Here is a 16,374-nt window from a genome sequence, read left to right as displayed (position 1 = left end):
GCATCTTGCAGAAGCTTGCATCTGAAGAAGTGGGATTTTTACCCACAAAAGCCTATGCCCAAAGAAATCTATTATTCTTTAAGGTGCCACCAGACTCCTCGTTGTTTGTGTGGATACAGACTAACACAGCTACCCCTCTGATACTTAGTTCAGAAGTGGTACAGACAAAAACCCCAAATCACAACAGTTACTTTTAATTGTAGTGTTCTTTGACCTGGTAATCAGTGCTTTTGCTTCCAGTCTGATTAATACATAGTGTGAATACTCTTCTTTTTTCTTGATGAATTGTTATGATTTATTTATAATGTATGGGATCTTCAGAGCACAGAGTGCATTTTGCTTTCTGTTTGGAAAATAGCTAGTGCATTGTAGAGGCAACCATAAATAGATTATATTAAATAATACCAAGCAACAATTTGTTGTAGCAGCACAGAAGTGTACCCATAGGTATCTTGAACACTTGTTTCTATTTGTTCTTTCTAAAATTTGTTCAATAAAATATTGATTTAAAATAACAAGGGGACCTTTTTCCTGATGTGCTACCAGAATATCTAAGATTGGTGTTATTGGAGCACTAAAAATAAAACATATGTCCAATCCGGTTGCATTGCACATATTCTAATTCAGCCTTCATTTAAAAACCATCTCCGTTCAGATGTTAACACAAAATGATGTATTCATTCCCAAATGTGAAATGGAATTCAGAGTCTGTAGTCATTTTAAAAACAAGTAAGTAAATTAGTTATCACCCTGTTACCACAAAACGATGCCCATCTATTAAAACATCAACATCTGGATAAAAGAAAAATAAGTTTGTCTCCATTCCAGCCATGGTGTGGGCTCTGTCTAAATGAATATCACTAGGGGAAGAGAACTGATTTCTTAGCTAAGTGACAAAATGTAGAGGACAAAATGAAAGTAAATAGTAGCAGAGCACATTGTTTCTGATTTAGACATTTTCAGAAAGTAAGAAACTGAATGAATAATGTGTAACAAATCAAAACTATTAATGACCGAAATTAGCCCTCAGGACACTGCAGAGTCCCTGAGATGTGACCTCCTGTGAATTGAGCCTGCTCTTGCATTTTGAAAGAAGGAGGTTTTGAGATGGGTGCTGTGCTGCAGCAGGAGGAGTATTCCTGGACACTGGGAGTCAGGGCTGGGCAGGACTCTTGAGAGCGACCCCATCCCCATCTTTGCGAGAGATGTTCAAATATGGTTCCCCAGAGTGCTTTTTGAAAGCCCTCAGTGAGTGAAAGAAAGGAATGCAATATAATTTTTTTACATATTAATTGCAGTGAAATATATATAATATATATAAACAATAACGTTACCGGAAGCACAGAGCAAGGATAAAAAGGATAAAAAAGAATGAAGTTACGTAAATCCCTTCCAGAGAAAGACATCAACCCATTCTCATATGTGACTGAAGTGCCATAATGCTAATCTCATTTAGTGGCTCATGCTGGAAACTTCAGTTTCCAGATCTGGATTTTGAATATGCCTCACCATTCACCCCAGGTTCAAGGGGGGTGATATGCCGTGTCTTGGTATGGGCCTAGCCTTGATTCATACAAATGTCAAGGGTTCCTAGTGTAACATGAATAGAAAAACAAAGTATTGGATTCCTGGGGGATTTGCAGCACCTTTTTTCACATTCAGGGCATCAAAGAAAGTCCTTCACCACTGAAGAAATAGTCTCTGAAGTATATGTGAATTCAATAAGTTCTTACACAAGTTTGAATCCTTAACCTGGGGTGCAGGGTAGAGAAGGAAAAAAAGCTCAATTTCCATAAATACATTTTTAACGACATGCATCTTTGATAACATGGTTTTGTAGTTTTTACAGTATCAGAAAATAAATGTATTCTTATCTGTTGTAAAATCAACCCTCCTTATCTGCTTCACATTCAAGATAACATTCCTCTGTGAGGCAGTTACTAAAGAAATAAACGTGGTGGGCATATGGATAACTCTTCAGGCAAATCTTCTTGCAGGTCCTTTTTACTGGTATCAACGCTAAAGCTTTTAGCAAAGATCAGATAGGCTTCATCAGCCTCAATAAGATGACTCTGAGCTCCATTTCACAGCCCGTTGTTAAGCATTTTATTTGCAAAAGCACAAATATCAACAGTACCTTTGGCTCTAGTAGGTAAGCTTCTAATGCTGAAAGGATTTTTTACATATTACTGTACAGCATGCACATTTATAAAATAAAGAGATGAATTAGCAAAGTATTGCTGGGTTAAACACTATTTTCCGATATTTGACTTGAGAAGTTCAGGTACATGGGATGGGTCTTTCCAGATTTCAAAATATAGCGATCCATAGAAACCAGTTTATGAACACAATCATTTTTTTACCACAAATTTTCAAACAGATTCTGTCATAGGACTCGTAGATTATGAAAGAGATGGGAGATTATTAGTTCATCAATTGTAGGAGATTTGCTAATTTCAGGAGAAGAAAAGCTGATAGTTGGAAGACAAAACTCCAGAACCAATAGGTTTAGTTAATTTTTCATCACCAGGTATAGAAAGTTTGAATTTATAGTCTCAAATTCAATTACTTTCCTCTAATCTGTGAAAAATGTAGTTCACAGCATTTCTGAAGGTATATGCAGCAAAGAGAAGTGATATTAGACCACTTCAGTAAGCATCCTACTATAAAAGACTTTAAAAATAGACTATGGGATGAATGACTAAAGGCTCTATTCAAAATCCATTGTAGTCAATGGAAAGGCTCTTATAGATATCAGTGTTTTTGATCAGGCCATGTGACAGGAGATGAGCTATAGAATCTTCCAACTAGTAGATTTTTAAAAACCAGACAGTTTCTAACAGGAAATTTTGGATCTCTCTCAGACAAAGCCTCCACTGACATCAGTAGTGAATTTTGCCCATTGTAGATAGGCTAAGGCCAATTTGGACTTAATTCCAATTTACAAATCTGTGCTATTTGAAGTACAATATGAAGATATTAGTAAGGTTGGAGCTAGACTATTGCTGAATGTCAGGAAGATTGCCAGGATTAATTATGGTTCTATGATTTTAAGAGTATTACAGTCTAAAGAGCCCAAATATATGGGTGTGTGGAAAGGAACCCTCACAAGGACCAGATCTGAAAAGTGATATATGTTGACAAATGATAATGATTCATCCTCAGAAGAGAAAGCTGGCAGAACATTTAATAAGAGAGACAGCAATATGATTAAGCAAACAAATGACATGATGTAAAAAGGAGATGAAGATAAAGTGAAAGAAGATGGAGTTGTGCAAGTCAACTGATCTCTCAACCCATTCAGAGTGGACCTAAAGAGAAAAACCTCTAACAAAGGAGATTTGGCAGAGTGCTGTTGAATATCTTGAAGCAGAACAAAAGATATCTGAAGATGAAAGTTGTAGTGGTGCAACAGCAGAGATCCTCATTCATTTTTGTGATAAAAGGTGAAACATTAACACAAGCATGTCTCAGACAGCTGAAGAATGTACTGGTTTCTTGGCATGAAATTTTGAGAAAAGTGAAACTTATCATTGTCTCTGAACAAATATGAAATGAAAAAAAGAAAGGACATAACATTTGTTTCAATCTTTTGACTCCTTAGGAGATGAAAAAGGGACACACTGATTCCAAGACACAGAGAAAAATTGCATTTAGCTCCATAGAAATAGAGCAGGAAAACAATAATATACCTGGAAAATACTGTGAAATAAAAACATTGAGAAGGCCTTGCCTAGTGAGGACAGAAGTTACAGCTGATAAGCACCATAGGGCAGGGATTCTCTATATATTGGCACGTAAATAGTAACATCAGTAATATAGATGGCTGCAGTGCTAATCATGGCTAAAGGTCATCATCTATGATCAAAGAAACCCAATAAGAAATTGTGCAATATCGTCAAACCAGATTTAGAGAAATAATAAACTAGGAGTGAATTACTATCTCTACATTTGATTTGCCAGGTAAATCCATAATTGGAAATGGGATAGATTAAAAATGGAAAGGCTAAAACCACTCACCTTTTACCATTTATATTTATTCACAGTTTATAGAAAGGAAAATGATCATATGTAATTATCCTGCTGATATGAAGATGCAATATATGCACATATAATTCAGGATTCTATTCACTATTAGCATAATTATACATATTGATCACTATTCATAAATAGGAGACTAGTGTGTAATTATAGAATTAGGGTAATAATGATATAATTAGGATTGAAGAAAGCTTCCATTATAAACATATATTCCCAGGTGCTTAACCTTTTCATGAAGCTTATTCTGTGGGATGTACACTTTTGTGCTTGTTTTCAAGCACAAAGTGGCAAAGTCTTTCTTTTTTTTTTTTCTTTTCTTTTCTTTTCTTTTTCAATGTAGAAAGTTTTGGTAAAATTCAGCTTGGTCATTTTTTAAAGTTGTCTGTGTGAATAACTACGGGATGCCTTTGTATTAAAATGTGACACTTGGCATACATGTAGTTAAAACTAATAATGTGGATTTTGCAAAATTTGAAAATAATTTGTCTGAAGAATAAAAATTGTGTACTTTGAGTAATATGTTAATTTTCCATAGCAAAATAAACACCCAGAAAGCTCAGTATTCCAGATAAATGTATACTCAGTTACACATATATTTGGAACTGTGCACATTGGAATAATTGTAGCTACATTTATTCCAATAATTAGATTAATAATTGCACATACAGTACTGTCTGTTTGGCTGATCTCATATACATATATCTGCCAATGTACAATTAAGGTTTTTCTGTTACAGATCACATCACATGTATTTTTCAAGTTCATTGTGTAATGTTACAGATGTATGCATGCATTAGAGTACATACAACTGTAGCCCTGCCCATACGATTGCTCCGTTGTTAGATTTGTTTAATGCAAAAACCATCATTAATGCAATAATAAGTTTGAACTTTTAACTTAACAAAGATTAAAAAAAAAATTGTCAGAGTTTATGGTCACACATCCACTGTAACTTCAGGCATATTGTGCATATAGAATCATAGAATATCAGGATTGGAAGGAACCTCAGGAGGTCATCTAGTCCAACCCTCTGCTCAAAGCAGGACCAATTCCCAACTAAATCATCCCAGCCAGGGCTTTGTCAAGCCTGACCTTAAAAACCTCTAAGGAAGGAGATTCCACCACCTCCCTAGGTAACCCATTCCAGTGCTTCACCACCCTCCTAGTGAAAAAGTTTTTCTTAATATCCAACCTAAACCTCCCACACCACAACTTGAGACCATTACTCCTTGTTCTGTCATCTGGTACCACTGAGAACAGTCTAGAGCCATCCTCTTTGGAACCCCCTTTCAGGTAGTTGAAAACAACGATCAAATCCCTCCTCATTCTTCTCTTCTGCAGACTAAACAATCTCAGTTCCCTCAGCCTCTCCTCATAAGTCATGTGCTCCAGCCCCCTAATCATTTTTGTTGCCCTCCGCTGGACTCTTTCCAATTTTTTCCACATCCTTCTTGTAGTGTGGGGCCCAAAACTGGACACAGTACTCCAGATGAGGCCTCACCAATGTTGAATAGAGGGGAACGATCACATCCCTCGATTTGCTGGTAATGCCCCTACTTATACAGCCCAAAATGCTGTTAGCCTTCTTGGCAACAAGGGCACACTGTTGACTCATATCCAGCTTCTCGTCCACTGTTACCCCTAGGTCCTATGCTGCATTATGTGTTACTCAGTGTATGGGTCTAATCTGGAGGTGTGACATGCATCAAACTCCATTTGTTAATATCTACGCAAGTGTTGCACATGGAGCTGTTGCATGATAGAATCTGCTAACTTGAATATTTTACTGTCGCCAGAAATACTTTGTTTGAAATACACATGCACACAATGCAAAAGCAGCTCACTCCCAAGAAGCCCTTCTTATGCCTGGCCCCTACTGACTCTCCCAGGAGTAGGGTTGTCTTCTTATGCCCTTTTCCTGAGGAAATGGCACTCCTTACCCTTGGCCAGTTGTTACTTTGGTATCAACTCTTCACCCAAGACATGTTCTTTCTCCAACTCCACACCCCCCTATCGCTTGAATTAAAGAGAATCTTCTTTAGTTGTTAGTAGCATAGGTCTAATGACAAGTTGAGCAACTGTGATTCCATCAAGGGTATGTGGTACCCATACATATTAGTAAATCTGTTACCATATACCTTTGTCTCAGGTTGGCCAAGTTAAGTTTGACGTAGGAACCTGAACTCTGAATAAACACACCTTCTGTGCAGTTAGAATGTCAACTGTAGTTAGGGTGTTAGGGTAGAATTTTGAACTAAATGTAGAATGGTTACCATGATCTAAATGGAATGGTTGAATAATACCATGTGTTGTGAAGCAAACCACTCCTCAAGTGTCTGTTTTGATCAAATGTATTTACTCTAGAATGACATCTCTATTTTTCATCATTTTGCTTAGGTACTTGTGAAAGAATATTTTTTTGAATGCCCATACATGACAGTAATACGTTTTTAAAATGGTTAGTTATATCTCAAGAGTGGAGTGGGATTTGGTTAGATGCTTTTTGGAAGGAACAAAGGACTAAACTCTGACCTCATTACTTAGCGCTTACTTTGAAGTCTGAGTAAGAACTTCAAGATTTGAGCCAACAACAAGAAAAGAAGTCATGTTGCAGAGCTAACTACAAATGTCTTGAACTTAAATGCTCAGGTCTTGAAAGTGGGCTTTTGTTTTTTCTCTGTGATGACATAGATTTTTAGCGTGGCAGTCTTTATAAGCAGATACAGATGAAAATAGCCTTGGCAATAGTTCTCCATAAGAGTTCTTTAAAGGGGGATTCTAAAATAGATTACAAATGCCATTCAGATGAAGCTCTGCTGGCTACTTCATCAAAGTTGAAACAATATACTTGTTCATGCACATTTGCACAGCTTTTAGCTTTTGGAAACGTGTTTGAAAATCACTCATTTTGTTGTAAAAAACTTCCCAGTAGCCATGGAAAGAGGGCACCGTTTAGAAACTTTCAGTTAGCTTTCAGAGGATTATACATGGCTAATGTTAATCACGTTAGGTCTAAAATTGCCTTTTAAAAACTAATAAAACATCATTAAGATTCAACTAATGTAAATACGTTTTGAATTCTACCGCAAAAAATTACATTGGTTTAATGCTAGCAAAAGCTGAGAGGAGCAAATAACAATGTCCAAATTTGTTCCTGTTAATAGAGTGATAATTTCAGTCAAAGCCTTTTTAATTTGGCGGCTTTTGACAAAAGCAAATTATTAGGTTCTTTAATTTTAAATTGAGCTTTAAAGGCTGATTTGCAACTGCCTGGATCTGCACCCAAATAATTGACAGTGCATTTAATTTTATATCATTGTGTGACAGAGAGGTCCAATGGTGGTTCATTACTGTATGTCAGTAACTCTTATCAGGCCTAATATACTCATTACACTTAACACTGTCATAATCTGTAACTAAAAGCTGTCAGGTGAGGTATCACATACTAACTGGTACACATCGGTTCTGAAATTCATTGTATGGTGCATGTATAGGGTGTGTACAAAGAGTTATGGATATGTGCTAGAATGATCTTAAAATGTGTTTGGCACACACAGTATAAGCCCAGTCTGCCATAAAGAAAGGAATGTATATTGACCAGGCTAGTCAGACAAGCATCAGGAAGAGACAATGAAGGCACGCACATATACATATAAGGTAAACAACCTATCAAGCTAACAATAAGCTATCCTTATTCCTTGTAGTTACTATCACTTAAACCTATGTTCTTTTGTTAATAAACATGTTTTACTTTTACCGTAAATCAACTCAGTGCTCTGATTGAAGTGGAGGGTTTGTCAACCCCCATGAACTTAATAAGCTGCATAAAGACGCAGCTAACTTGACAAGGTTTTGTGAGCGCTACAGTAAGAGTGGCTGAGCACTTCAGAGAAAGATGTCTCTGAGGAACTCGGGATTTGGAGGTCATTGATTGTTACCTGCTAGGCAAGGTTTGGCCTGGCAGAGTCCTAAAGAGTCCAGGAAGCTGACTCATGGCTTAACAGCAGTAAAGCTCTCACTTGCTGAGGTTGAAAGAGGCAACATGTGGGCTCATAGTTCTTGGAACCTCAGCAGATCATCACACACTGTAGTCTGGATTCCAAAATCACTTATGTCGGAATAAAATGAGTAACTTCATTCATATCAATGATGAATTCATTGGTGTAGAACCAGTATAAAGAAAATCAGAATTGATCCAGTATCTGTTCAACTTCACTTAGAATATATTGGTAGGAAATGAAGTTTAAAATTAGCAATCAAACAAAAAAAAAGTTTGCATTTTATAAGTACTTAATTTGCTTCCTTTTGACATTCTCTTTAAAAATTCCTAGGTACTATCAACAGAGCTGAGCAAAGATTTTTTTTTTATTTTGGGCAGGGGAGGAAGGGGCTTGTGTCACCCGACTTCGTATATGGACAAATTTCATGTTTTGAAATTTTCTTTGAAATTTCACATTGGGCAAATTTTCAAAGTCACTTTATGAAATGGCATAAGCAAGCCATTAATTTTTTCATGAGTTAAAAAAGGAAATTCCATTTTGGAAGGCAATCTGCAGGGTGGTAGGCTGCCTTTTACTACCAGCTCTTGTTGCTATGTAATGTTTGGATAAAAATAAGATAATTGGTAAACAAAAGCTCTTGTTGCTTTAATATTTAGAATAACACATGCTCTAAGAGTGCATGAAGGGACTGCTCAGATACCCTATTAAAACATTTCTCTGTCCCCTTTAAGCCACCAAACTGGAGGCCATGATGTGGGCTCTTATCTGACATTGTAGTGGTTTAAATCTTCAGGAAAAAAAAACACCTTGATCTCCTTGTTTGAGGGGGTGGAGGAGGTAGGCACTTCTGCTAGAAGTTCCTCAGCTGTGGAATTTGCTCCCAAAATTGATCCCTTTGGGTATCTATATAACTGATCTACGTTTGTAGATGTTCGTTGGTGAACATGATGGTGGAAATGCATTTTTCTTGGGGGAGTCTATTTAAAGTGATATTGATTATTTTCTAAAAAGTGCATTCTTGTGTTTTAAAATATGTACATGTGCTTAATGTGGCTTATGTGCTCACTTTAGAACTTTAAAAATGAATGAATGCCAACAGTTTAATAGATAATAGAACTAAGTGGAGAAATACTGGCTAGCATCAGTACAGCAACACACTTTAGGCTAAAGATTTTAATTAAGGAGATAATTGTCTTTATTTTTAAAATTATATATCTTTCAACTCAATTGAATTGTTTATTTGCAAAGCTCAGAAAAATCAATATGTTGTGTTAACAATTATACCAGAATCAGGGTTGTGAGATAATAAAACATCATTTCAACTCTAGTGGTAACTTCAGGGTATTTGCATTAAGCATATAATGCCTATAGTCTCATCTGTTTTGTTGTTGTTGTGTTGTTTTTTTTAAGGTAGAGCTATGTGAACAACTGAGGGGGATTTTCGGTTCACTTGCCATTTTGAAAAGTGTGGGGGTGGAATCATTTTTGGTCAAACAAAATGTTTTGCTTAAAAGCTTTTAATTTTTTTTTATTTTGTTGTAGTGAAATAAAAGTAAATTTTTTGAAACATAAAGTCATTCTGCTTTTTTTAAAAAAATCAGTGTTTCAATTTGAAAATGTTGATAAAGGAATCCAAAAGATTGAAATGTTTTATAACTACGATTCTGTGAATTCATAAAATGTTTGGTCAATCCAAAATCTCCATTTTTTTGGAGAAAAATAGTTTTGCTGAATATTTCCCCCAGCTCTATTTTTAGTATATATATAATGCAGAAATCTAGTGCAGAAATCACTAGTTGTGTGAATCTTGGTAGCAGCTCCTCTTCAGAAGACTCATGCAAATATTCTTATAGTTTCAAGTCAATGTGGGGGTCTCTTCATACTCTTCCTAGCCTTAGTTTTATTTTTAGTTTCAGCTTCAAAAGAATCTTGCCATCTGAAATCAAAATTACACTAAAGTTGTCAACTTTCACCTGGTATTGTGTCAAAGCCACAAATTTTACATTGTTTTAATGCCAAGATCTAAATTGGCCAAAGTTTACAGAAATGTTGATGAAATCTTTATAAACCTATTCATAGGAGTTGGCCTGAGTGAAGAGTTTATAATGAAACCTGAAACCATGAAAGATATAAACATTTTGCCCAAGTCTAGAAATCATATCACCTTCCCAAAGGCCACCATTAATAAGGTGAATCGCGTTCCTTCCTGGTGATGTGTGTCTGATTTCTGTCACTGTCTTTTTTCATGATCACCAGTTTTCAAATTTATCTGTTACTCAATTGTTTCTACTTCTTTCCAAACATCTGGCTTGAACTTATTGAGTTTAAATTTGTTCTATTTTTCCTATGTCATAGCCTGGATTTTCCAAACATGTCTAAGGGAGTTAGACACCAAACTCCCATGGGAGTTAGGCACAAAACCTTCGTAGGCTCCTTTGAAAATCCCAGCATAAAATGATACTTATGATTCTTTACAGTGCATAAACATCACTTACTTTTTTTTTTACATTTCAGTCTTTATATTAGAGGCAACAAATAAGCATTTCCTGATAACATACATGCTTTTCTACATGTATTACTATTGCTGAGAAAAAGATATTTCCATGGGATTCCCCACAGCTAGGCACACTATTTGCTTACTGTGTGTACTTTTCCAGTGCAGGAACCAACTGGGCAGCTTCAAAGCACTGGAATCTATCTCAGCAGCATGAATGAGTACATTGGTGCTAATTTCAAAAGAAAGGAGGACTCACACACACATTAGTTTCTTTGTACCCCACTATCTGTGCTCTGCCTTGCACATGCTAGATGTGAGTGTTGTACAAGGGCATGCTACAGACACATACTATAGACCATACTACAGACACCCACTTGAAGGGGCCTGCCTTGATTCCTGACTTAATTAATCATCTGTAACATTAATGTCACCAAAATGGAGGAATGACGTATTCAGTTTAGCCTATTAATCACTCTGATGAGTATCTAATACTGTCACTTACATACATGTCTTACCATCCTATAATTGAGACAAAAGTGGAATTGATCCACTAGATGTGGAATTTGTATATTTTGCAGATGTTTCTGATGAGTGTATATAATTTCTAAGGCTCTTCCCATACATATATTACAAACCATGTTACATGCTTTAATACAAACAATTTATATTTTATTTAAATTGTATATACATTACTACTTCTTTTTTATTCTGAAATTAAAGAACAGAGATGGAACGCTACTCTCCATGCCCCCTTCCCTGATGTCTATCTCTGTCCAAGGATTGGCAGGCACTTTAAGGCTCAGTCCTGTTGGTGTTTGGGTCAGGTGACCAGGTATCATGTGTCGGTAGTTCAGGGACAGCGTTCCCTATAAAAGGAAGCCTGTTTCGTCAGTGGCGAGAGAACTGCAGGGTGCTCAAGATAAGAAGGGACTAGGGGAAGAGGTCTCTATGCCAGCCAGAGAGAAAGGTCTGGCTACTTGCAGTGATGGGCAGAAGCAGCCCATATTCCTCTTAAGACGGAATTAGAATGCCCTGAGAACCAGTGTGTTAGTAGATAGGTCTGATTGTTAGCCTGGGATAGAATTTGGGGTTTGAACTTTTGATACTCTTATATCTTATACTAATAAATTGAACAAAGAACAAAAGACACTGTGTGTGTTGCTTCTGCCTGGCCAGATGGGTTTGTTGTTATAATGGGAAGGGAGAAGAGATAAAGCAGTTAAAGTGCTATAGGGCATGGTGGGCATGTAGTATATGAGCACACTTTAAGATTGCCTCAACCCTTATCTCAAGGCAAGGTCAAGCAAACAGTCGGGAGGGGCAAAGGGGGATTGGGGGAAGGTATAAAAACACTAAAAGACCAAAGAAATGCCTGTCCCTGACCATAGCACAACCTCACTCCTTACCCCTCCCATGGGGTACCAAAGGGGTGGGACTAAGGGCATGCATTATAGGTGTATTTGGGCCTGCTAAGGAGGAGGAGGTGGGAATGGGGACACAGGCAAGGCTCTGCAGCATCAGAGCTGGGAAGGGGGACATGGGGTAAATGCTCTGTGGTGTCAGAGCTGGGAACAGAACACTGGGAAACAGACTCTGCCAGAGTGTAGAGCTATGGATATGTTTGCTTGGAACGAACCCCAATAAACATCACATTGCCTGCACTTTAGACTTCTGGTCTTCTGCTTTCTGTCTGTGTGACAAGAACCAGGGGAGAGGGTGAAGGGAAAGACCTCTAACAAAGTGTTTCTCACAGAAAATAGCCTAGATGGGATATGGGACTGAGGGTTGCAGGGAGTTGGCACATGCTCTTGATTTAGGGGTCCGGAGTGAGACTTCCAGGGAGGGTGGGAGGAAGTCCTCTTCTGTCGCCAGGTACCAAGGGTGTAAATGGACTGCTGAGCCCAGGAGGGGCATGACAGGTTGCTGAGCCTAGCAGTGGGCTAGGAGAGAAGTGAAAGCCCCCTGAGGATAGAAACTGTGTCTCCCATCACTGCACATCCTGGCCAAACAGGGGAAGAGTCAGCATGAAGGTGCTGGGCATCTGCTTTGTTTTGTTGGACTTTGTTATCCCCAGAAGGGGGAATGGACTTTGATTTGGCCAGAGGGCTAAATCACTAAGAAACAGGAGAATTGGTGCACCCAGGAATGGGAAAAGTCAGCCAATGGCAGAGTCTGAAATGAGCTGAGGTGAGACTCACTAATCTCTTCTCTGTTCTTTGCTCACTAAGCACCTGAACGGTGCCGCCATGATAAAGGGTAGCAAACTAATTTTTTTAATGAGAATCTAAATTCTGGGGAAAAAAATGATTACGCTACCACAGCATTCTAATTAGAGATGGGCCCAAACAAATACCCCACATATGATTTCTGGATTCCACCTTTGCGTGTCTGTAATAGGCAGAACCACCGTCACCCCTCCAAACACTCCCAGACCAAGGGGCTCAAAATCTAAATGGAGAGTTTCCCAAAGCCCAGGAGGCTTTTGAATTTTGCCTATTATAGAAAAAGATTCAATTTATGAACGGAGACTGGTTGCCAGTTTGTCTTGTTTTCACTACTTTTTAACTGCTTAGTTAATCTCTCTTTACATAAAGATAATTCATTAGGTGCCTAATGTATAGGCTGTCTCTTGGGTGTGACTTAAATGCATTGCATATGAGAATACCCACATGGCCAGATCGTCTCAGACAATTATTACTAAAAAAGAAAAATATACTATTGTTCATTTGTGGCAAAAGAGAGCCTGTAATATTTATTACTTTTCACTTCCGATTCCAGGATTGTGGAAGCTAAACGTTTAAATGTAAATGTTATTTGTCAAAACTTTTGTTTCCATTGCAATATGGCTCTTTAAAACTGGGTCTCTGAGTATTCTTGTGCTTTTGTCAGCATACTGCTTTTAAAAAAATAGCAATGGGTCAGCCTTGTATGAAGAGCTACATCCCATTGAGTCTCACCTATTCTTTACAATCATCCTAGGATAGCTCCTTAAACACCCATCTAATAATAAGGTAATACAATTTAAAAGAAAATGTTTACATATCCAAACCATATTGGCCTACATTAATGCCACATGAAGGTAACACTGTAGTACCACATGCACACTTTTTGGAAAAAGATGGAAAGTCCATCTCTCTCTCTCTCTCTCTCTCTCTCTCTCTCAAGACTACACTGCCTGGTAGCAGGCCTGTTCCATCCTTCGTGCACATCATACCAATGGCTCTTAATTGCAAGAATTAAAAAATAGATATATCTAATCATAGACTCATAGGACCAGAAGAGACCTCAAGAGGTCTTCTAGTCCAGTCCCCTGCACTAATGGTGGGACTAAGTATTATCTGGACCATCCCTGACAAATGTTTGTCTAACCTGCTCCAATGCTGGAGAGCCTACTACTTCCCTAGGCGATTTATTCCAGTGCTTAACCACTCTGATAGATAGGGAGTTTTTCCTAATTTCCAACATAAACTGCCCTTGGTTCAATGTAAGCCCATTGCTTCTTGTCCTATCCTCAGATGTTAAGGAGAACAATTTTAATCCCACCTCCTTTTATATATTTTAAAACTGTTATGTCTTCTCTTTTCCAGACTAAACAAGCTGAATATTTTCAATCTTTCCTCAAAGGTCCTGTTTTCTAGACCTTTAATCATTTTTGTGGCTCTTCTCTGGACTTTCTCCAATTTGTCCACATCTTTCGTGAAACGCGGCACCCAGAACTGGACACAAGACACTTATTTACACTTGCACTAGCTGTCATTAAGTTAGCGCAAGTATAAATAGCAGAGTAACTGTGATAGCATGAGTAGCCATAGCAGCAGCAGAGGCAGGGCTTGGTCATGCTGAGTACATACCCACCAGTTTCAGGCGAGTTTGTAGTTGGCATGGCAAAACCATACCTTTACTATATACACAATCAGGGGAATCACACCCCCTAGCTCCTAGTGTAGACATAGCCTCCAGTATAGGGCTGGGTGGGAAACAGTTTTCCTGTCCCAGAAAACAATTCAAGGTTTCAAAATTATTTCCCATCCTAGTAAGGACAAAGGCAAAAATTTAAAAAAAAATAATTGCAGAACTGAAATCCCACAGTACTTTGTTTTGGAAACAGTGTGCTCCCCATCTGCCGGGCGGGAAGGTTGCAACAAAGCTGGGAATTCTGGAAGCTCTGGCAGCTACTGACTGAAATGGACATGCCGTCCACCTCTGAATAGCAGTGGTGAAACTGATCCAGATGCATGTTGTCAAATTAACAAGAGTCTGGTCAGTTTCACAGTTGCCATTTGGCAGGGGCTGCAGTGAAACTGAAAAGAATTAGGTAATTTTTAGTCAGCTGCCAGGACTACCAGGATCACTCCCTGCCATAGTAGCCAATCTGGTGGGCTGTGTAGAAGTCCTAGGTCTTCGAGAGCCCACCAAGCAGGATTAAGGGGAGCCCGGGAACACCATCTCCTGAGCTGCGAGGCTTCTAGCTCAGAAATCTGCCTACGAGTAGGTCAGGAGAGATGGCAGTAAACCAGGCAGATTTCAATTGGAATCCTTCCATCCATCAGAAGTTCATTGAAATAGACTCAGTCTAGTAAAATAGTTGGACTTAGCAAATTGCTAAATTATATGGGGTTTTTTTTGTTTTTTGATTTGTTTTAAAGTTTCACTGGGATATTTTTGATCAGCTCTATTACTCTATCCTCATACCATATCATTGCTGACTTAAATGCAGACCTTGAGAGGCTGGGGCATAACTAAGTTTCTCTCTTAAAAATAGCCCTTGCAAAGTCTGTCAGACAGTTATGTCAAGTGCTCCAATCTTATATGTGGATATTTTCTGCTATGGACTTCGTGACTGCTATAAACAATTCCAGTAACAATGTGAAATAAACTTGTGCTCAAACAATTAGAAGCCCCCCTGCCTTTTTTTAAATTGTATTCAGAAATGAAAAACAGCCACTACATCAAATACAACTAATGAAGGGATATATTTATCCCCTTCTCCAAGTTTATGTTAATATGATTGTGTCTACTTTATAAATTACATTTCCTGATAAACGCTTCTTGTGTTTTGTGGCCAGGATTATGATTCCTCAGAGGCTTTGCATTCACACATGGTTCTCACTTCCATTCAGCTTCCCCCACCCCCAGTAGTTTGAGTATGGATGTTAACACTAATTGCAGAACACTGAATGCTTCATTTGAATCTTTTATAAGTTTACATCTTTTCAAATTGATTCTTGGAGTGTGAAATCTTTGTTGTCATTGCAGTTTAATGTCTTAGCATTTCAAAATAGGAAAATGATACGAAGTGTTTTCATTGTTATTGAAGATGATTCAGCAAATATATTAATTTGAAAAGACGTAGTGCCCTTTCCTTGACTTTAAAGGAGATTAATGCTCATAATTATAAATCACCTTTATCAGTGTCTATCAGTGCTGACACTGACTGATCTTGGCAAACACCAAAAGCAGACCAAGTCCAACACAGTTTTGTAAATGTCATTGTATGATATCACTACAGGGAGTTGGCATCTTTCTGCAGTGATAGAAATGAGGTTGTAATTAGAAATGAGTGACAAGGTGCTTTTCAGCTTTGATGAGGAAAGATTTTAAATGTCAAAATATCTCACCACAGGAACAATTTTCTCTCTATCCTTTTCTTGTCCTGAACACAGTTTGCATAATAATTGGGGGGAGAGAAGGATGGGGATGAGAAATTATTGGAGAATGTTGCTTAGTGACAAAATAGCAGAAATTCTACATTTGCAGATAACAAAGGCTTGAAAGCGATCATATTCTGATATTGACAGATACCATTCATGGGAAACCTTAAAATATCTCTATATG

At 37.9% G+C, this 16,374-nt stretch overlaps 1 protein-coding gene across 3 annotated transcripts in view; it reads left to right on the top strand.

The window, feature by feature from the left end:
• Positions 1-16,374, top strand: part of CNTN5 (contactin 5) — a 987,313-nt gene that overhangs the window by 277,737 nt on the left and 693,202 nt on the right. The window lies entirely within an intron of this gene.

Source organism: Trachemys scripta, chromosome 1 (assembly GCF_013100865.1).
Source record: "Trachemys scripta elegans isolate TJP31775 chromosome 1, CAS_Tse_1.0, whole genome shotgun sequence".
Lineage (NCBI taxonomy): Eukaryota > Metazoa > Chordata > Testudines > Emydidae > Trachemys > Trachemys scripta.
The sequence above is the reverse complement of the archived record's forward strand: the minus strand, read 5'-3'. Positions and strand labels throughout refer to the sequence as shown.